Source organism: Macrobrachium nipponense, chromosome 12, assembly GCF_015104395.2.
Source record: "Macrobrachium nipponense isolate FS-2020 chromosome 12, ASM1510439v2, whole genome shotgun sequence".
In the NCBI taxonomy this organism is placed as follows: Eukaryota; Metazoa; Arthropoda; class Malacostraca; order Decapoda; family Palaemonidae; genus Macrobrachium; species Macrobrachium nipponense.
In genome coordinates, this window is record NC_087205.1 from 96,912,101 (window position 1) to 96,934,824 (window position 22,724).

A 22,724-nucleotide genomic window follows, 5' to 3' on the forward strand; every position below is an offset into this window, starting at 1 on the left:
TTTGAAGGACCATTGTTTGTCTCTTCAGTCCTTTATGAAATTGAAAGACTGTCTATGTATGTTTGTATCCGTTTTTGACAACAATTTGTATCTAATTAACATTCACATACTTGTTTACTTTTCTTTTTGAGTGACGAGGCTTTACTTTACTCCAAGTCATTTCTCAGTAAGTGGTGCACTTAAGAGAAGAATAACCTCGCATCTGTGGTTTATCTATTTAATCCATAATCAAGTTAAAAAATGGATTATTTTACGGACACAAATTCAGTCGTCAACAAATGGTTCGTGACTTAAACACAGATTACTTGTTGATGTATTAAAATTGCTATTTTAAAGTGTAAGTGAAATATTTAATCCATAATCTGGTTAAAAAGGAGATTATTTTACGGACACAAATTCAGTCACCAACAAATGATTCGTGTCTTGAACGCAGATTACTTGTTGATGTATTAGAAATGCTATTGTAAAGTGCAACAAATATTATGAGCTGAAGCTAACGTTGAAATCACTCTTTTAATGCTATCTTTGGCTACCATGATACCACTCCCGTCTCACAGCCAAAAGACCCAAATTCGATTCTAGCACAGAAAGAGGAAAGGAACGGTGTAGACCTAAGTAAGAAATTATGCATCTAGTTAGCAGGAGACAGTTCTGATTTGCGGTGACTTTGGTGAGAAAGAGGATTTAAAGAAAAGACTAATAAATTTGATTATATAATATAAACGTTGATAAACAGGAGGGGCATATACCACGGAATTATAATTCCACCAGCGAAGAAATCATTTCTCGATAGTTTTTCAAAATTTCTCTTCTCTTTGTGTCCCTCTCATTGGTTCCGATAGAATTTGACTAAATTTGAGCGCGCACATTCATTAGCAAATCAATAATTCACGATTTCCTTCACTTTCTCAACCTCGTATCAAAAGTCTGATGCTCTGTATTGGTTTCCAGTATCCTCTGTAAGGGCTCGTGGTAAAATCATGATTTTTCTCCTGTGAAATGAAGCGAAGCGTAAGGAAAAATATCACGTAAACATCACTCTAAAATTCCTCTATATACTAAGGTCTGGCGTGGCCATATCTTTTCCTGAATTGACAGACCTAAAACAAATCTAAATGATCTGTTCTCAGTTCGGAAATGAATATAATTTTCTCGATAGTTAAAAGAATATTTTTCTCTAAATGCTTCTCGTATTAAAGGGACATATTTATTTGCTGCAACCTTAACGTGAATATTATCTTAACATTAAGGTAATCATTCCTTAGCATGTTTATAAAAATGGCTATATGGTATGCTCCACACACAAAAGGTAAGAAGTAAAATAACAATAAGCCAAAAAAAAGATAGTAATATTACTACTCCAGCCATCGTTGCTAAGTCAATAAGCCAGTTATTTGTACAACCTCGTACAATAAGACTTAGGAGAATCAAATTACTGTTTTGTAAGCAAGATTCATTGTTATATCAATCCTACTTTTCAGTTTGCAGGTAAACAACAAAATCGACAAAGAAAAGATATCTTTTTCATATATAATTGTTAACGGGATAATGCTGTACATGTCTTTCGTAAGTATATTATATAGGTTAATATTATACATAAATGTCCGGTTCAAATTTATGTTTATAGAAGAGTTTCAAAAAAGAGTGGTCTTAGGTGAGTAAATAACTTAATGTACTTTCTCATACATTACTGTCATGTAGTGCAGTATGTATGATGAATGAGAATGACAATGGTTTTATACACGCAAATATGTATACAACAATGTTGTATCTACAAAGTTACATGCCCGTATGCACACACAGAACACACATTTATATGTACATATATACATATACACATAAGGACACACACATATGTATATATATATATATAACATACACAAACACATATATACATATCCATATGTATGTATATATAATGATATAAAGCTTTTGGTTTAATTACACTTTAATCGTATTCTGTTGAAGTGAATCGTTGGATAGCAAAGTGAACAGAGAAACAGAAGGAAATTTATTCTTGGAAACACAGAGAACTAGAATTAGTTATTGAATCTCACTTCGTAATTCATTTCACGATCTAGGTCAGTTGAGCGACTTGAAAAATAATACCAAAATCATAATGCAAAAATCATAAAGAAAACGATAACAAGTAAAACAGACCAAATTTACGTTTCCACATATATCTTTTTGCTTTGATGAATTGCATATATTATGTTAAATGAATTTCATTATTTAGTTCCCATACCAAGAATTCTCTCTCTCTCTCTCTCTCTCTCTCTCTCTCTCTCTCTCTCTCTCTCTCTCTTTCTCTCTCTCTCTCTCTCTCTCTCTCTCCCTCCACTGTAGCTCACATCAAGAATTAACCTTACTATTCCAGAAAAGGCTTAATGAATTATTTGGTTTAGAAGTAAAGACTCATTATCAAAGTTTAAAAAAGTTACAATGTTACTGTTCCTGTTTTTAACCTCAAATAGTTTTAAAAAGTACAAAAAATTTTCCAAACCCCTACAATATGAATCTTTAAAATTAGTAATTAAATGTTTCATAACTGAACAAAGAAGGAAGGTTATTTATTTTTTTTTTGACAGGAAAAAGAAAATTCAGATTATTTTTTATGGAAAGTAAATAGGTTTTACTTTTCATACGATTAGCAAATTTTACCTCAGCAATTTTTATCACGCATAAGTCGTAAACATTATATTCCTAACTTTTAATATTTAAAACGTGCTAAGATCTACGGTCAAAGCCTTGTTTCATAAATATGCTATATTTTGTTAGAAATTGTTCTGTACTTTTTAAGATGCACATTTTTTATTTTTTACGTTTTCATTCTAATAACTAAATCATAAATATCCCATCCTGAAATTCCTGCATCTTTAACTCAACACGAAACACCTTTTTCAGACGTTTTTAGGCTCCTCAATAGACCTTTCCTAACCCCCAACGAGAACAACAACACGATTAACACCTGCAACAACTACAACAAAGTAGCTTGTAGGTTTACACCCCGAGTAAGAAGAAAAAAATGAGAAAGATTACTCATCATTCATCTATATCTATTATATAGGGATCAAGAACATTATGGTCCTTATGAGTCTGTCATATTCATTGCTATAAAAAAAGAAGAAAAAAACACTGCCTCACTTTGCTAATTAATGCTTTGAATTTTAATTTGGTTCTGACCTAAAAGTGGGTGAAAATCTTCTTAAGTTTTAAGAGGATTTCCCCCCCGACCCCCCCCCCCCCCCCCCCCCCAACCCGTTCTTTCATCGTTGGGCGAAACGAATCCATGTAGAATGGAAGGAATTGAAGCTAATCCTTAATTTGAGACTATGCAGGGAGTCTCGTGCGCCAACTGTGGTTTCTAGTTTTATTATTATTATTATTGTTTGTAATTCATTGAAGTGTGATGCTTCTTACAAAAATTATCTATGCAATTATGGATTTATTTCTTGTTACTCACGTCAGCATATTTTTCCTTAAGCTTAATGCTATTAAAGATATATACTTTTCATGTATATCCATAGAAAAAAATAGGTGTATCGAGAGAGAGAGAGAGAGAGAGAGAGAGAGAGAGAGAGAGAGAGAGAGAGAGAGAGAGAGAGAGAGAGAGAGAGAGAGCATAAATTAAAAGAAAATATCTTATTTTTATAAATTACAAGGAAAGTGTAGTGATCTTTAGCAAAACAGATCCTTTTTTAATTTTTTGTCACTAGACTTGAAATTCACTCTATCGCTGACTATGGCAATGAGAAATGATAAAGAAATTACGATTCTATTACCATGACACGACATTAACGTGTGCATATTGACTTACAGAAACTTTTGTCTGAATGACATTCAGTTCATTGACCTGGCTGGGTGCAAATATTTATTCAATTAAGGTGAATAGGATAGATGTGGAAGCATTTTCTGGTGGAGAAAAAGGATATAAAAAAAAACTTGATGACAGTTACAGACGACCTACAGTGTTATATACTATCTTTTCTCAGGATTAGACTAAAATATGCCGTATATCTATGTTTATGATTAAGTCACTAGGACAGAGAGACTGAAAAATATATGAGTATATGCTATGCCTTCAACAGCCTGACAATATAAAGAAACAATATTTTGGCGTCTTCAAGATTTTTTTTTTTACAGAGACTTAGCTATCTTTACGTTTTTTTTTAAAGATTCCTCATTTCATATTTTATTTCTCATAAAACCAGGAAAGAAGCATACCGGGATATATGATAAATATATTGTAGGAAACTGACCCGACAAGCACTTGGAACCACTACTTATACAAGCTCTGACAGTTTCAGGGTAAATAGTACAATTCAGTTGCAAATCATGAATTAGCAAAAAGGGAAATTATTGCTAATAAAGTTTAAGTGAATGGACTATGTAGGATCAGTCTACTCTTCCAGTTTTTCTTAATTCCAGTTCTCGTTAAGTTTATTTTACATGACTGACATTCCATAAGTGAATTTGTTAGATTAGTCTAGTATTGAACAAGGCGTGATCTGACATCCAGCTTACTCGAGACACGTGCAAGATTTTCCCCTCATGAATAAGTTGTAAATATCATATTCCTAACTTTTAACGTAAATTAAAACGTTCTAAAAATCTACGATCAACCAGAGACTTGTTTCACCAACGGAAATTAAAATAAATACGCTAAATTGTATTAGAAATAATTTTTGTGTACTGTTGAACACACACATTACTTATATTTTCATATTTACATTCTAATAAATAAATCATAAATACCCTATACTTAAACTCCTGTATCTTTAACACATTTTTTAGGCCTTTTTAGGCTCTTCCATAGGCCTTTCCTACCCCCTATCAACAACAACAAAAACAAAAACAAAGTACTTAGTGGGCTAACTCCCCGAGTAAACCAAAATTTATTCAGAAACAACGATAAACTGACCATAAAATTAATGACATCATACCAAATGACGGCAGATGAATCAACACACACACGCACACACACACACACACACATACAAAGGAGGAGGTGCCGAAATGGAGGAGTTGATGAATTGAGCAGAACTCTCCCTCTTTTATCCGGGAGAGATTATCGATATAAATGAGGCGTGTCACTGGCCATCTATTCCTTCATTTCTTAAAGGGAAAAAGTTTAGAAATGGTTCTCGTGAATAATGTAGTTGCCATGGGCAGCAGGAAGTAGGTCACGCGTTTTAACACCTGAAATCGAAATTGTATCTGGTGAAGCGTTTATCCTTGAGAATGATTATCTTACAGACCTTACCTTACATCTTGTTCGGGTTGCCCCAGGTCCCTCAGTGTGAGGCACCTCTAATGTCTACCAGAGAGTTGCTAGTACATCTTCCGGTATATTTTGCATCTTCCAATCTTGGATGGTCTGGGATGCAGTTTAGATATTTGTCGAGCTTATTCTTAAACACATCTACGCTCACTCCTGATATATTCCTCAGATGAGCTGGCAACGCATTGAATAGACGCTGCATTATCGATGCTGGTGCGTAGTGGATTAATGTTCTGTGTGCTTTCCTTATTTTTCCTGGTATAGTTTTGGGCACTATTAATCTACCTCTGCTTGCTCTTTCTGATATTTTTAGTTCCATGATATTTTCTGTTATTCCTTCTATCTGTTTCCATGCCTGAATTATCATGTAGCGTTCTCTTCTCCTTTCTAGACTATATAATTTTAAGAATTGTAGTCTTTCCCAGTAGTCAAGGTCTTTAACTTCTTCTATTCTAGCTGTAAAGGACCTTTGTACACTCTCTATTTGTGCAATATCCTTTTGATAGTGTGGGTACCATATCACATTGCAATATTCAAGTGGACTACGAACATATGTTTTATAAAGCATAATCATGTGTTCAGCTTTTCTTGTTTTGAAGTGCCGTAACAACATTCCCATTTTTGCTTTACATTTTGCCAACAGAGTTGCTATTTGATCATTGCATAACATGTTCCTATTCATCATCACACAAGGTCTTTAACTGCTTCCTTATTTGTGATTGTCTCATTATTAGGTCCCTTATATGCATATAGCTTTCTTTCTCTGTCTCCATAATTTATTGATTCAAATTTATCAGAGTTAAATACCATCCTATTTACCTCTGCCCAATCATATACTTGTTAAGGTCTCTTTGTAGAGCGTTTCCTATCTTCATCACAAGTAATTTCTCTACTTATTCTTGTGTCATCTGCGAAACTACTCACTACCGAATCCTTAACATTATTGTCTATGTCTTCAATCATAATAACAAACAGTATTGCAGCTAACACCGTACCTTGTGGCACACCGGATATTACCTTGGCTTCATCCGATTTCTCGTCGTTTGCAATAACTATCTGTTTTCTGTTATGTAAAAATTCTTTTAACCATCTTCCTACTTTATCCACGATATTGTGTTTTTCTAATTTTCTTCGCTAATATATATCGGTCCTACTTTATCAAAAGCTTTTGCAAAGTCTAAATAAACCACATCTGTTTCATTTCCGCTTTTCATATTTTTGAATATGTTCTCACGGTGGACTAACAGTTGGGTTTGTGTACTTTTTTCCGGGTACGAAAACCATGTTGTCCTTTATTAAACAAAATTATTTTTTATTAAATGATTCATAATATTTTTCTTCATTACCCTTTCATACACTTTCATAATATGTGATGTTAGACTCACAGGCCTATAATTACTTGCCTCTAGTCTTGATCCACTTTTGAAAGTAGGGGTAATATATGCTAATTTGTGCTCATCATAAATCTTGCCTGTATACACTTTGTCTTAATAATATTGCAAGTGGCTTTGCGATAGAATGAACTACTTTCTTTAACAAAATAGCAGAATTCCATCAGGCCCTGCAGCAGTTCCATTTTAATTTCATTAATAGCCTGCACAATATCAGCTTCATTAATATCTATGTCAGCTAAATATTCACTATTTTCATCCCTTACTTCTATATCACTTATCTTCATTATCTATTCTAGGGGTGAATTCTCTCTATATCGTTCTGCCAGTATGTTGCAAATTTCCTTTTTTTTGGTTTTTTTTCATTCGTTAATCCTCCCTTCAATTCTTAGAGGGCCTATTTGTCTATTCTTCTTTTATTCATCTTCTTCGCATATGAGTATAATAGTTTGGGATTTTGCTTGATATTTAATAGGGTTTTTTCTTCCAAGTCCCGTTTTTCATTTTCTTTTGATTGTATAATCTTTTGTTCTGCATTTTCTATCTTACTTTTTAGTTCTATAACTTTCCATGCATTTTTTTTTTTTTGCTAGACCTTTTTTCCACTTTCTGATTTTCTGGAACAAGATCCTTCTGTCTCTTGGTATGCATGACTGATGTTTACTTTTCTTCTTCGGTATATATTTATCCACTATTTTCTCTAATATTTTATATAATATCTCCGTATTTACCTTTATGTCATCACTTACGAAAATATTATCCCAATCTTTGTTTAATTCTTCATTTATTTCTGACCATTTTATATTTTTACTGTAGAAATTGTATTTTCCATATCCTTCCCACTTTTTCATTTCTTGCTTATCTCTGTTTTCTCGAGAGAGAGAGAGAGAGAGAGAGAGAGAGAGAGAGAGAGAGAGAGAGGTCCTTGACATTTTACTTTTTGTTGCTTTGGTAATACTACCAGTGATATTGATGATAGTAATGGTAGTTGTAAATTGTTTGATATTACTCTTATTATTTATTAGTTGATTTTACTTTAATCACTTTATTTAATCCTTATTTTCTTTTTATTATCTTGTTACTTACAGTTATTTATCATTTAGGCATCATCATCTTATACAAAGAATGCACAAACCAGTTGCCTCTTATCTCTCTCTCTCTCTCGCTCTTCTTCGCCCAAACCACCACCTCACCACCCCACCCCCCAACCCCACACAAAATTCCATTCCATGGTTAGCCGTCCACTCACACTTCTCCCATCTTGACAAAATATATTAATAGCGATTTCATCTGTTCACGGTGATATTCCATTTTCCAGCCCAGTACAACCTTCCTAGTATCCAAAATTACTGAGATCTTCAAAATTACTGAGGCCAGAGGGATGCAAATTGGTATGTTGATCATCCACCCTCCAATCATCAAACATACCAAATTGCAGCACTCTGGCCTCAGTAGTTTCTATTCTATTTCAGGTTAAAGTTAGCCATAATCGTACTTCTGGCAACGTTATAGGTACCGACATAGGCCACCACCGGACCGTGGCTGAGTTTCATGGGCCGCGGCTATGAGTTTAATAGTCCGTGGCTGATGCCACCACAGGACAGAAAACTCGGTTGTACCAGAGAAACTTAGTACATTTTTATTTTTATTTTTTTATTATTTTCAACTCCCGTTGTCACCTGCAACATTCTTCACCCCTTCATCCCCCTTTATTCTCATTTTTTCTTCTTAGTTTTTTTTATTTCCGGTCAGGAATGAATATTCTCTCAGTTTCCTTTCCATATTGCAACTACACTTTAAATCACCTCTATCACAAACCTTTCCATCCTTTTCTCCGCTTATCTAGGATGCTTTATTATCTGAAAGGTATTTCTGACTCCTTCATTCCCTGCATTCATTCTTTAAAAACATCTTGTGGTTCTATTAATTTGGACCTATGATTACTGCCAGATGCCGATTTACCATCAATACATTCGGCATCTTTATCCCAGCAAAATTTGGGCTCACTGATAAAACTCACGGCTTCCTAAGGACGTTGGTGCCGTCAGTGCACCTCATGCGGCGCACTGTAGGCATTACTTAAGGTTCTTTAGCCGCGTCCCTTCGGCACCTGGCTGAAACTCATTGCATTCCTTTTACTGCATTTCCGTTTATATTCTCTTTCATCCATCTTACTTTTACCACCAACTCCTAACGACTATTTCAGCATTTTCAATATAATTTTCAGAGCTGAATGACCTCATTGGTCGCAGCGTTTGGGCTTTATTCAGAATTTTATACGCCAGCCAGAGCTCATAGCTCTTCTGTGAATTTCTCCTGATGATGATGAAACTGAAAATGACCGAATGAAATCTGACAATATACAAAAACAATCATACGTAAGATAAAATTCCGTCCTACCTGATGCTGCAGGTTGAAGTTAGCATAAATATCATGAAACTATGATGCGTCGCCGCCAGTTTAATTAATGTTGAAACCCAGAGTAGCAGCAATCTAGAAATGGAACGATCTGGAAACGAAAAACGAATATATGACGGTAAATTGTAGTATTTCATGAATAAAAAAAAAGTTGGTTACATTTGTGGAAGTTGAAATGCGTCGAAAAGTTGGTCAATTTCGCTTACGGCAAGCTGATACCGAAGTCAAATTATTTTTGTTGATAAAGGAGTTATGATTATTGGAGATAGATTACTGCTCAAAACATTTGCTCATCACCTGAGATAAAATGGCACAGACACGGACATACATACACAGAAACACAGACGCACACACACACACACACACACACACACACACACACACATATATATATATATATATATATATATATATATATATATATATATATATATTATATATATAGTGTGTGTGTACATCAATCGATTTCTGCTTGTGACTGCGTATATTTACGAATTTTCATGCGCAATGTCTCCAAGTACGAAAACATTTCTCACATACATAATATTTCCATTTCCAGAATTTGCTTTACGACTTGTTAACTCTACAAAAAAAAAAAAAAAAAGGAAACTATTTCCGTGTTGAAATGTCGACAGCGAGCTGGAAAACACACACACACACACACACACACACACACACACACACACACACACATATATATATATATATATATATATATTATATATATATATATATATATATATAATATATATATATATTATGCGCATATTGCTTAAACAAGCTCGGCCAACAAATATCTATCTCCACGATGACGTACGTTTGCGAAATATGACGCTCAGTATTTCTCTACTCGGTTCGCCATCATCGCCAGTTTAGGAGACCAACCGATTCTCCATCTATAGAGTGACGCTCCCGAGAATGAGTGAACCAACTACATAGTTCCCTTCCATAATGCAATTATACGAACATAAAGAGGAGCTTTTAACCTGAACGAGAGTTGGGACAACGTTGTACATCAACGGGAAAAAAATATTGACACTGATGTCCCCCTGTTTAATTCTTTCAAACAGGTATTCGCCCTTTTTTCAGTTTTATGGAATAACTTTGAAAATGAATTCCCCGGGATTTAATCAGCGCGTGACCTAAGGTTAACTACTAGTTGCCGCGATTGTAGAAAAGGCGAAGGGCGAAACAGGAAGAGGGAGAATGGCGGAGGAAGGAAACACAGGATGAGAATAGGAGAGGAAGGAGAGGGGAGGGTAGACAGAATCAGAAAATGTGACAGACAGAAAGAGGGAATTTGCAGAGAGTTGAAATAAACAAGCATAGAAAGCGAACATGTAAAAGGATGAAATGAATAATATGTAAAGTAGGGAAAATGTATCAATCAAAGTACAGGAAAGAGTACCAAACACAAAAACACAAAAAGTAGAGCTTTAGATATATAAAAGAAATACGACTATTGAGTCATTTAGAATCAAAATGCCTATCACCTTAACAAGTTTGGGTCATATGTATCTACATTAATTTTTTCTTCTGCTTTTAAGGATGTAGTGTCAAGCGCTGACGAACGTATAATAACGAATGGAGAAAGGTTAATCAAAATGAATAATAACCGTGAAAGTGGCTGTTAATGATAAAACGGATAATTAACAAAATAACGATTGAAAAGAAGCTAAATAATTATAGGATAAGGACAGGTAGAGGAAGACATGGAAAATACAGAACTGAGAAAGGTTAATCAAAATTAATAATAACCGTGAAAGTGGCTGTTAATGATAAAACGGATAATTAACAAAATAACGATTAAAAAGAAGCTAAATAATTATAGGATAAGGATAGGTAGAGGAAGACATGGAAAATACAGAACTGAGAAAGGTTAATCAAAATTAATAATAACCGTGAAAGTGACTGTTAATGATAAAACGGATAATTAACAAAATAACGATTAAAAGAAGCTAATATAGGATAAGGATAGGAAATAGAGGAAGACATGGAAAAATACAGAAACTGAGAAAGGTTAATCAAAATTAATAATAACCGTGAAAGTGGCTGTTAATGATAAAACGGATAATTACATAATAAACGATTAAAAAGAAGCTAAATAATTATAGGATAAGGATAGGTAGAGGAAGACATGGAAAATACAGAACTGAGAAAGGTTAATCAAAATGAATAATAACCGTGAAAGTGGCTGTTAATGATAAAACGCCGGGAAGCATATTACATAAAAGCAAAATGATATACAGTGTTAACTTACACAAAAAAAGGATCATTTTAGCTTATGCAACCCTTTTGTGTTAAATTTATGAAGTAAATAAGCTGTTTAGACTGATGATTAGATGTTTAAGTTATATGAAAAAGTCTAAATTTTTGTTTAATATGACGACTCTTCGAAAGGAAGCACAAAACAACCTCCTCTGCATCTAAATATAAGGGACAGACAGATAGACCAACGCATGCCTCCCGCAATGCAAAATTGTTCCGACATGAGTTATTACGAGTTGCGTTCTCAGGCGTTCGTTTTTTTATGCCGAGACCGATGAGCGTTTACCTTCTGTAAACACATAGTCCCGTGGGCCTGGAGATAAGCTTTAGTCAAATTCAGCTTGTCGCGTTTTCCAGTTTTTCTGTATTTGTCTTTGTAATGGGATGGAGTGAAGAGCGCTCAGTTCTCTCTCTTTCCCTCTATCTGACAGTGTGTCTGTCTGCCTGATGGAATGCATTACTGAATTCTCTCTCTCTCTCTCTCTCTTTCTTTCTCTTTTGGATAGAAATCTCTCTCTCTCTCTCTCTCTCTCTGGTAGACATTAGAGGTGCCTCACACTGAGGGACCTGGGGTAACCCGAACGAACTGTAAGGTCTGTAAGGTCTGTAAGGTCTCTCTCTGATGAAATAATTTACTGACTTCTTTTATGGCTTAAATGTTGTAATAAAATTCCCACCCCCCTCTCTATCTCTCTCTCTCTCTCTATAATCCTATAATATTAACGAATTCACTCTACGTATTTAATAAATGTCGCGAAGAAGCCTTTTCTCTCTCTTTCTTTTTAATAATAGGTATTAACTGGCCTCTCTTTAATAAATTTTATACACATATTCTCTCTCTGTTTAATAAAGCAAACAAGATATTCTCTCCGGGTTATAGGGTTTCTGTCAATCCTTTTTCTTATAATTAAACACATGTAATCAAGCTGTCCTGAAGTTACTCATACAAATTATAAACGTTCACACATTTTGTGGCTATTGATGAGATTTTAATAAATTTGTGAATTATGCAAAAATTAAACCAAAAATTCAAGAAGAAACAGCAATACTATAATTTTCAAGCGCCGAATGAATTCAAATTAACTTTTTGTATAGAGTAAATGACTAAAATTTTCTCTTACATTTTACTTCTGTCCAAGAGGAAATAAAAACAAAAAATGAAATAATGAAGAGGGATAATCCATTTCTTTGCCTGGATGTATTTCCTTCACAGAGGCTCCTGTTTTTGTGAATAATTCCTCTTCTTCCAAAACGTAGAAGGACGAGAACTCCCTATGGGAAGGACTCCTTTTTTGGGCCATTTCCGTAGCTTTTAAAATGTTTCCTTTTAGAAGACACTCTATGGACTGACGTAGATAATATTTCGAACATATTTTTGCGTATGCTACCTTAATATGTCTGCAATCCGTTCCGGAAGTCTGAGTTTTCTGAGTGATTCTCATTATCTCTGCCTCTCTCTCCTCTCTCCTCTCTCTCTCTCTCTCTCTCTCTCTCTCTCTCTGCTTCTTCTCTCTCTTTCTTGGAATTTTTGAAATTAGCGTGAATTGGCACTACGGGCTGCTTTATGAACAAGAGCCCGTGCTGGCATAAAGCCAGCTTAATAAGAAACAACAACATTGGGAAGATTCTTGAATATAATCGTAACTGATTGGAAGAAAATTATTTTAAAAATATTGCTGGTTTTGATGAGTTTTATGCACGATGCATTTATTGTCAAGTGACAACGAATTACTAAAAAGCAGTTAATGTAATTATTACGTACAAAAACCTTTGATTACTTTGTTTATGCTACTATACTAATGATCCTTATGGAAAAGCAATGACGTGTTCCTTAAAGTTGAACTGAATCGATTATAGAATTTAGGCCAAAGGCTAAGCACTGGGGCCTATGAGGTCATTTAGCGCTGAAAGAGATACAGGCCAGGCCGTGATTGAAGTTTAGTGGGCCGCGGCTCATACGGCATCATACCAAGACCGGCGAAAGATAGGTCTATTTTCGGTGGCCTTGATTATACGCTGTACAGAAAACTCGATTGCAATTTTTTACTCGTTATACTTTTGTGGTAACGAACGAATATTCCGTTGCTCTCCGTGACCACTGTCATGGAACGTGAATGGACACACATATTGTTTGTTTCCAGAACAGAAGGCAGAGGCAGCCACACGTGTGTAAAGTTTTATTTCCACGGTTACGTTTTTGTAAATAATATCGAAAACACGCGCTAAAAAAATACAAAAAATAAACAAGAAAATCGTCATGAAATCACATAGATAATGGAGCCGACAAATTCAATGCTAGTGTTTGAACATATCACTCAATTCATCTTTTTTTTTTTACAACAATATATGTTACTTTTCTTTTATCAAGAGACTTTTATAATATAAATAAAGGTCGTTCCATCTCTCTTTAATTAGTTAAGCAAAACAGCATAAAAGTAAGCAAACTTAATGAATGAAACTGTAGTTGGTAATAGAGTTTTCCTGTATATCATAGAAAAAAAAATATGTGGCACATGAGAGAAGAGAGATGAGTGGAGAGAGAGCAGAGAGAGAGATGTCGACGTAGGAGAAGAGCTTTCCGCGGAGAAGAGAGAGACTGAGATGATCGAGAGAGAGAGAAGAGAGAGAGAGAGGAGAGAGGTGCTTCGTCTATTTATATATATATATATATATATATATATATATATATATATCTATATAATAATATTATATACATACAAACACATATAACATATCTATATATGAGTATATATATATATTATATATATATATATATATATATATATATATATATATATATACACATATATACACATACATCTTATATCTATATATATATATATATATATATATAGATATATATATATATATATATATATAATATACTATTATATATATATATAAAACGAAGAGTATACTACCCAAATACCTATATAGCAGAAAATTTTTCATACACGAGTATTCATGTTACAAGAAACTGAAGTGAGGTAACAAGCAAAAAAAAAAAAATAATAAATAAAAATAAAATAAACTACAATAAAATAAAAAATAAATATAATAAAAATAAAACTCACTCTGTCAGGCCTAGGACTCTACATCTTCTACTGAGCAAATATATATAATGTTTTTTTCCTTTCGAGACAAAACAGCGATGAAAAATATGTATCAGATGACGCAGACCGAATTTCTCTGAATTCCGTCCGGTTAAAAGAAACAAAGTTGACCAGACGGCCGAAACTTTCCCCTCAGTTTTATAACTTTTTCGAACATAATGTGTTTGTATATGTTTTTCACATTGTTTTTTTTTTTTTTTTTTCTTTTTTTAGGGGGGCGCTGGGGGGTGGTGGGAGTTGGGGAGGGGGTTTTCCAGAGGGAATAAAGTTCAAAGTTCTTCTTGATTCTCATTTGAACGTTAAGTAGTCTTTTAGTGCATTTTAGATATTCTTTAAGGATCATTTAAGATAGCAAACCGCTTGTAAATGACTTATAGAACGTGTCTAGTTTGATAAGTTGTTTCCAAGTTAAAGCCTTTAAAGAATAAATTTAGTAATCTGAGCATTAATGTCCTTTAAAATTGGTATTGCAAATCTTTGGTCTTAGTATGTATAATATCACCAACATAATATATTTGCTTTTAGTTCAATTCTCTAGCAACAGGTCGAGGTGATATGACCAAGACAAGATGGCATGTCCCTTTTTCATCGAAATCAAGATATTATGAGATGATTCTTACATAACATTTTCCTTGCTAACCATATTCCATTTTTACATCTCTGAAGGAGTGTAAGTTACTTTTGCTGTTTACGTAAATCTCAAACAAGTTGACTATATACTAAATTTAAAACAAGTTGCTATGTAAATAATGCAAAATATATTTTCTGTTTCAAATATACACTTTACCCTCCTTCCTATCCATTATTTGTCAGCAGAGTCTTAAGGCTTTGCGTGACAATTAGAAGTCGTTTACATTCAATCACAGATGAAAGCCATTAATAAATCTAGAGAACTCACCTTCACAACGCTTTATCATTTATGGACACCTGTAATTCACCCGAGAATCGCTACCTGACTCTGAGACCTTACTCCTCCTAGGCTTAACATCAACCTTTCCCAAAAGCTTCCCTCAAAATAAGGGTACAAACTGATAAAATGGACGGTAATGCATTTCCTACATCATCATAAAAAAACCCAGAGCATAAAAATAAGATTTACTCGCCTAAAGACATAACTAGTAGAGTGCCCTTACATATCATAATCTGTTTATATAGCTTTGCAACACGTCGCACCATCTGTTGGGAAAGTGGGTTGAAAAAAGGCTTATATATAGTCTTCTTTCGTAAAGGACTTCTTTTCCGTAGGAGCGTCATCTAAGACCTCTGGGTGTTTCGTTTGTATTCCCCGAGGCTCCTGTAAAAGGAGTAAGTCATAAAAAGCCTCAACGTGACCAGTCCAGAAGGTTACTTGCTTTTAGGTGATACCCTTTGGCCATTACTAAAAATGCTTTTTGTCTGCACACCTCTGGATGAACTATCCATATGCCTTTACCATTTACTTTTTTTACTTGTTGAATACATGGGGGAAAAATACGAGTGTGCAAGTACGCAGTTGCTCATGTACTATGTCGAGAGAGAGAGAGAGAGAGAGAGAGTGACCTCCCAAAGCCCAATACAGGCAGGCGCTCAAGGAAAAGGGATCTAATTTGCTGATACCTACTTCATTTTGCATCCTTCATAATATTCTGGATTTATTGGTTCCATGACTCTCAATTAATTTATCACCCTTAATAATTTATAGTGTTTCCACAACTAAAGCATGTTAATGTAACTGTATAGTTAAAAGGAAATGTCTGGAATATGTGGCTTGAACTAAAATATGGGCCACAACCTACAAGCTGATTAAGAAAAAAAAAGAAACATTAAGATAAAAGCCTTTTAGTTTCATAATACCTATATCGTAATTTAAATATAAACATTGATGTTACTATAACACTTTTTGCGGCTCAAGGTTTATGTTCATATGTTCCAGGATCTATAGCAGATTCACATCAACTGTGCATTTGATGTCTTGCCCAGTCCCTTACGACGCTCCTGATTGGCTGTTGATAAGCCAATCACAGGGCCAGCCTGGAAACTCTCAGTCTGTCTCGAGAGTTCACATGGGTGGGATCTATGTACCACCTCTCCTGAGGGATACTTTTTAAAGACGTATCCATCAAAAAAGATGGAACATAGATCCTACCCATGTGAACTCTCGAGAGGGGCTGAGAGTCTCCATCCCTGTGATTGGGTTATCAACAGCCAATCAGGAGCATCGTAAGGGACTGGCCTAGACATCAAATGCACGGTTGCTGTGAATCTACTATAGTAATTGTGTCTTATAGTCTTGTACTTTTACAAACGTGCGTGTCTATGTGCGTGTGTATTTATTTACCTTTTCACTTTTAGAGGCACTGGCACCAAAAGCGTCGGCTCCTTCTGTTCTCAGTCATTTTTGTCTGTTCCCTGCCATTTTTATTCATGTAAATCTGATGCAAAACTGATGCGTTTACAAAGAGTCTCTAGCATGACTTTCCCAGATGATAAAACCCTTGCCAAAGTTGATTTGGCTTTCAAATTTGAATAACTGAATTTTAAAATCTCGGCGCGGGAAAATTAAGCCTTAGAAAAAGATTACCGTCACCGAGAATCCAGTCGTCCTGATCTTCGCTCTAGAAAAAATTCAATTTTGTACACTGAAAAAATTTCATGATTAGTTTATCAATTTAATTCTGGAATGTAGCGCTTTTAAACTAAGGGCGTTTTAAGAGAACCATTTTGGATTTCCATATAGTAGCGCATTATTCACTTCTTTCACTTTGATAGTCCTTTTCTGAAAAATGACAAGAATGGGCAAGATTAAAAAGAGACACTGAGGGTGAGGAGTAGGAGGCAGAGAAAAGGAGCATATATAAAGGGAGAAATGTTACAGGTATTGGAAATAGTGAGGGGGAACTAGTAGAGGAAAGAAGCCATTTCCCAATAAGTGTGAAAAGGTAGAAGAAGTAAGTCTGGGCGAACGGATGCTGGATTTTAACGTCTTTAAAAGCCGTAACTTTCAGCTTTTATCTACCGTTAATTTCCTTCCAAGACCATTTTTACTGTCGCCCCCCCCCTCTCCCCACCCCCCGCGTCGCCTGAAGCAAATGAGACAAGAGTTTACATATTCGTAAATCAGGCGAACGCGACGGAATGGCTAATAAATGGCTCGGAGTTGAATGTGTCTTTTTTTTTTATCACCGAGTTCTGTCTATTTCTTCTCACCCTTTTCCATCCCTCTACTCTATTTTTCTGATCCTCTCATCTACCCTTTAACGACATCTCATCCATTTTTCCCCATTCGCAATTCTGTTTTCTTCATTTGCCTCCTGTTTCATGTTTTTCTATTCAATTTTTCTTCTTTTTGAGTGCAAAGGAATTTTATAGTATTCGAGAACGAAAGAATTTCGAAAAATGTCGAGAAACAGGGATGAAAATCACTTTTATGCAGGATAAAAAAAGAAGAAGACTTGCTAATGCAAAATTTTTGAAAAGACAATTGATCATATAAACAAAAACTTAGACCTAATCTATAACTAGTCAAATCTAAAAGAAAAAAAAATGTTGTAGAGTATTCTGACAGAATTCGTAATGTAGAGAGAGAGAGAGAGAGAGAGAGAGAGAGAGAGAGAGAGAGAGAGAGTATATATATTCCTACCATGAATTCAAAGCGTTTCTTTTTCAAAAGACGGCCCTGATTGCATTTGAGTTAGGACTTTTTGTAGTTGATTAAATTGCCAGAGTAATTTTTCACAACATATTATGGCCATTTATTCTACTTCAAAACGTTACATAAGGTTTTTCGAGTTTTTTCATTATATAACTCAGGTTTCCTAATAGGTATTACATCCTCTGCGCGCAAGTATTATTATAATTATTGTTATTAAAGTAGAGCCAATAATTAGTAAAAGAAGTTAGTAAAACTCAAAATGCATAATAAATTACCTCCTTATAAATTAGGATATATTCAGTCACCTGAATGGTGTTCCTCATCAATGTTTACGATAGAAAAAAAATTTTTGCTTTTATATTTTTACATAGGAATATAGTAATATTGTGGGTTTTGATTATGCATATTGTTTTTCACGAGATTGTGAATATAATAATAATAATAATAATAATAATAATAATAATAATAATAATAATAATAATAATAATAATAATAATAATAATAATAATAATAATAATAGCAGAACAACTCCAGCATTGTATCTCAAATCACCATGCACCCAAATGGATGATCACAGGAAGAACATCCTTAGTACAAAAAGACAAGAGTAAGGGAAATATAGCCAGTAACTACAACAGGCCTATCACAGGACCTACCAATAATTGTTGAAGTTACTAACAGGTATCATCAGTGAAAGGCTATACAACTACCTAGAGGAGACAAACACCATCCCCCACCAACAGAAAGGCTGCAGAAGGAAGTGTAGGGGCACAAAAGACCAGCTCTCATAGACAAAATGGTAATGAAGAACAGTAGTAGAAGGGAAAAACCAACCTAAGCATGGCATGGATAGACAATAAGAAAGCCTTCGACATGATACCACACACATGGCTAATAGAATGCCTGAAAATATATGGGGCAGAGGAAAACCGGAAACTCATCCATTTTCCAAAAGCAAAAATACAATGCGCAACTTGGAATAGCAATTACTTACAACTCTGGAATAAGACTAGCAAAGGAGGTTAATATCAGGAGAGGGATCTTCCAGGGCGACTCACTGTCCCACTACTCTTCGTAGCAGCCATGATTCCCATGACAAAAGTACTACAGAAGATAGATGCCGGGTACCAACTCAAGAAAAGAGGCAACAGAATCAACCATCTGATGTTCATGGACGACATCAAGCTGTATGGTAAGAGCATCAAGGAAATAGATACCCTAATCCAGACTGGAAGGATTGTATCTGGGGAAATCAGGATGGAGTTTGGAATAGAAAAATGCGCCTTAGTCAACATACAAAAAGGCAAAGTAACGAGAACTGAAGGGATAAAGCTACCAGATGGGAGCAACATCAAACACATAGATGAGACAGGATACAAATACCTGAGAATAATGGAAGGAGGGGATATAAAACCACCAAGATGAAGGACACGATCAGGAAACAAAAGAATATATGCAGAGACTCAAGGCGATACTCAAGTCAAAACTCAACGCCGGAAATATGATAAAAGCCATAAACACATGGGCAGTGCCAGTAATCAGATACAGCGCAGGAATAGTGGAATGGACGAAGGCAGAACTCCGCAGCATAGATCAGAAAACCAGGAAACATATGACAATACACAAAGCACTACACCCAAGAGCAAATACGGGCAGACTATACATAACACGAAAGGAAGGAGGGTAGAGGACTACTAAAGTATAGGGCGGGACTGCGTCAACATCGAAAACAGAGCACTGGGGTAATATCTGAAAACCAGTGAAGACGAGTGGCTAAAGAGTGCATGGGAAGAAGGACTAATAAAAGTAGACGAAGACCCAGAAATATACAGAGACAGGAGAATCACAGACAGAACAGAGGACTGGCACAACAAACCAATGCACGGACAATACATGAGACAGACTAAAGAACTAGCCAGCGATGACAATTGGCAATGGCTACAGAGGGGAGAGCTAAAAAAGGAAACTGAAGGAATGATAACAGCGGCACAAGATCAGGCCCTAAGAACCAGATATATTCAAAGAACGATAGACGGAAATAACATCTCTCCCATATGAAGGAAGTGCAATAGGAAAAATGAAACCACAAACCACATAGCAAGCGAATGCCCGGCACTTGCACAGAACCAGTACAAAAAGAGGCATGATTCACTGGCAAAAGCCCTCCACTGGAGCCTGTGCAAGAAACATCAACTACCTTGCAGCAATAAGTGGTATGAGCACCAACCTGAGGGAGTGATAGAAAACGATCATGCAAAGATCCTCTGGGACTATGGTATCAGAACGGATAGGGTGATACGTGCAAACAGACCAAACGTGACGTTGATTGACAAAGTCAAGAAGAAAGTATCACTCATTGATGTCGCAATACCATGGGACACCAGAGTTGAAGAGAAAGAGAGGGAAAAATGGATAAGTATCAAGATCTGAAAATAGAAATAAGAAGGATATGGGATATGCCAGTGGAAATTGTACCCATAATCATAGGAGCACTAGGCACGATCCCAAGATCCCTGAAAAGGAATCTAGAAAAACTAGAGGCTGAAGTAGCTCCAGGACTCATGCAGAAGAGTGTGATCTAGAAAACGGCAACATATAGTAAGAAAAGTGATGGACTCCTAAGGAGGCAGGATGCAACCCGGAACCCCACACTATAAATACCACCCAGTCGAATTGGAGGACTGTGATAGAGCAGAAAAAAAAAAAATAATAATAATAATATATTATTATTATTATTATTATTATTATTATTATCATTTTTTTTGCTCTATCACTGTTCTCCAATTCGACTGGGTGGTATTTATAGTGTGGGGTTCCGGGTTGCATCCTGCCTCCTTAGGAGTCCATCACTTTTCTTACTATGTGCGCCGTTTCTAGGATCACACTCTTCTGCATGAGTCCTGGAGCTACTTCAGCCTCTAGTTTTTCTAGATTCCTTTTCAGGGATCTTGGGATTGTGCCTAGTGCTCTTAAGATTATGGGTACGATTTCCACTGGCATATCCCAGATCCTTTTCTATTTATTTTCCTATTTTCAGATCTTGATACTTATCCATTTTTTCTCTCTTCTCTTCACTCTGGTGTCCCATGGTATTGCGACATCAATGAGTGATACTTTCTTCTTGATTTTGTCAATCAACGTCACGTCTGGTCTATTTGCACGTATCACCTTATCTGTTCTGATACCATAGTCCCAGAGGATCTTCGCCTGATCGTTTTCTATCACTCCTTCACGTTGGTGTTCGTACCACTTATTAGTGCAAGGTAGCTGATGTTTCTTGCACAGGCTCCAGTGGAGGGCTTTTGCCAGTGAATCTTGCCTCTTTTTGTACTGGTTCTGTGCAAGTGCCGGACATTCGCTTGCTATGTGGTTTATGGTTTCATTTTTCATATTGCACTTCCTACATATGGGAGAGATGTTATTTCCGTCTATCGTTCTTTGAACATATCTGGTTCTTAGGGCCTGATCTTGTGCCGCTGTTATCATTCCTTCAGTTTCCTTTTTTAGCTCTCCCCTCTGTAGCCATTGCCACGAGTCATCGCTGGCTAGTTCTTTAGTCTGTCTCATGTATTGTCCGTGCATTGGTTTGTTGTGCCAGTCCTCTGTTTGTCATTCTCCTGTCTCTGTATATTTCTGGGTCTTCGTCTATTTTATTAGTCCTTCTTCCCATGCACTCTTTAGCCACTCGTCTTCACTGGTTTTCAGATATTGCCCCAGTGCTCTGTTCTCGATGTTGACGCAGTCCTCTATGCTTATTAGTCCTCTCCCTCCTTCCTTTCGTGTTAAGTATAGTCTGTCCGTATTTGCTCTTGGGTGTAGTGCTTTGTGTATTGTCATATGTTTCCTGGTTTTCAGTTCTATGGTGCGGAGTTCTGCCTTCGTCCATTCCACTATTCCTGCGCTGTATCTGATTACTGGCACTGCCCATGTGTTTATGGCTTTTATCATATTTCCGGCGTTGAGTTTTGACTTGAGTATCGCCTTGAGTCTCTGCATATATTCTTTCCTGATCGTGTCCTTCATCTCTTGGTGTTTTATTTCCCCTCCTTCCATTATTCCCAGGTATTTGTATCCAGTCTCATCTATGTGTTTGATGTTGCTCCCATCTGGTAGCTTTGTCCATTCATTCTGTTATTTTGCCCTTTTTTATGTTGACTAATGCACCATTTTTCTTTCTATTCCAAACTCCATCCTGATGTCCCCAGATACAATCCTTACAGTCTGGATTAGGGTATCTATTTCCTTGATGCTCTTACCATACAGCTTGATGTCGTCCATGAACATCAGATGGTTAATTCTGTTGCCTCTTTTCTTGAGTTGGTACCCGGCATCCATCTTCTGTAGTACTTTTGTCATGGGAATCATGGCTGCTACAAAGAGTAGTGGGGACAGTGAGTCGCCCTGGAAGATCCCTCTCCTGATATTAACCTCTGCTAGTCTTATTCCAGAGCTTATAAGTATTGTATTCCAGTTGCGCATTGTATTTTTGAGGAAGCTGATGGTGTTTTCCTCTGTCCCATATATTTTCAGGCATTCTATTAGCCATGTGTGTGGTATCATGTCGAAGGCTTTCTTATAGTCTATCCATGCCATGCTTAGTTGGTTGTCTTCTCCTACTGTTC

General features: G+C 35.8%; 1 protein-coding gene across 1 annotated transcript in view; it reads right to left on the minus strand.

Moving 5' to 3' along the window:
• LOC135224689 (uncharacterized) overlaps positions 1-22,724 on the minus strand; it is a 191,699-nt gene that overhangs the window by 103,439 nt on the left and 65,536 nt on the right. The window contains exon 3 of the mRNA XM_064263956.1: positions 9,073-9,181. The gene's annotated coding sequence lies outside the window, so the exon portion shown is untranslated. The remainder of the gene's footprint in view (positions 1-9,072; positions 9,182-22,724) is intronic.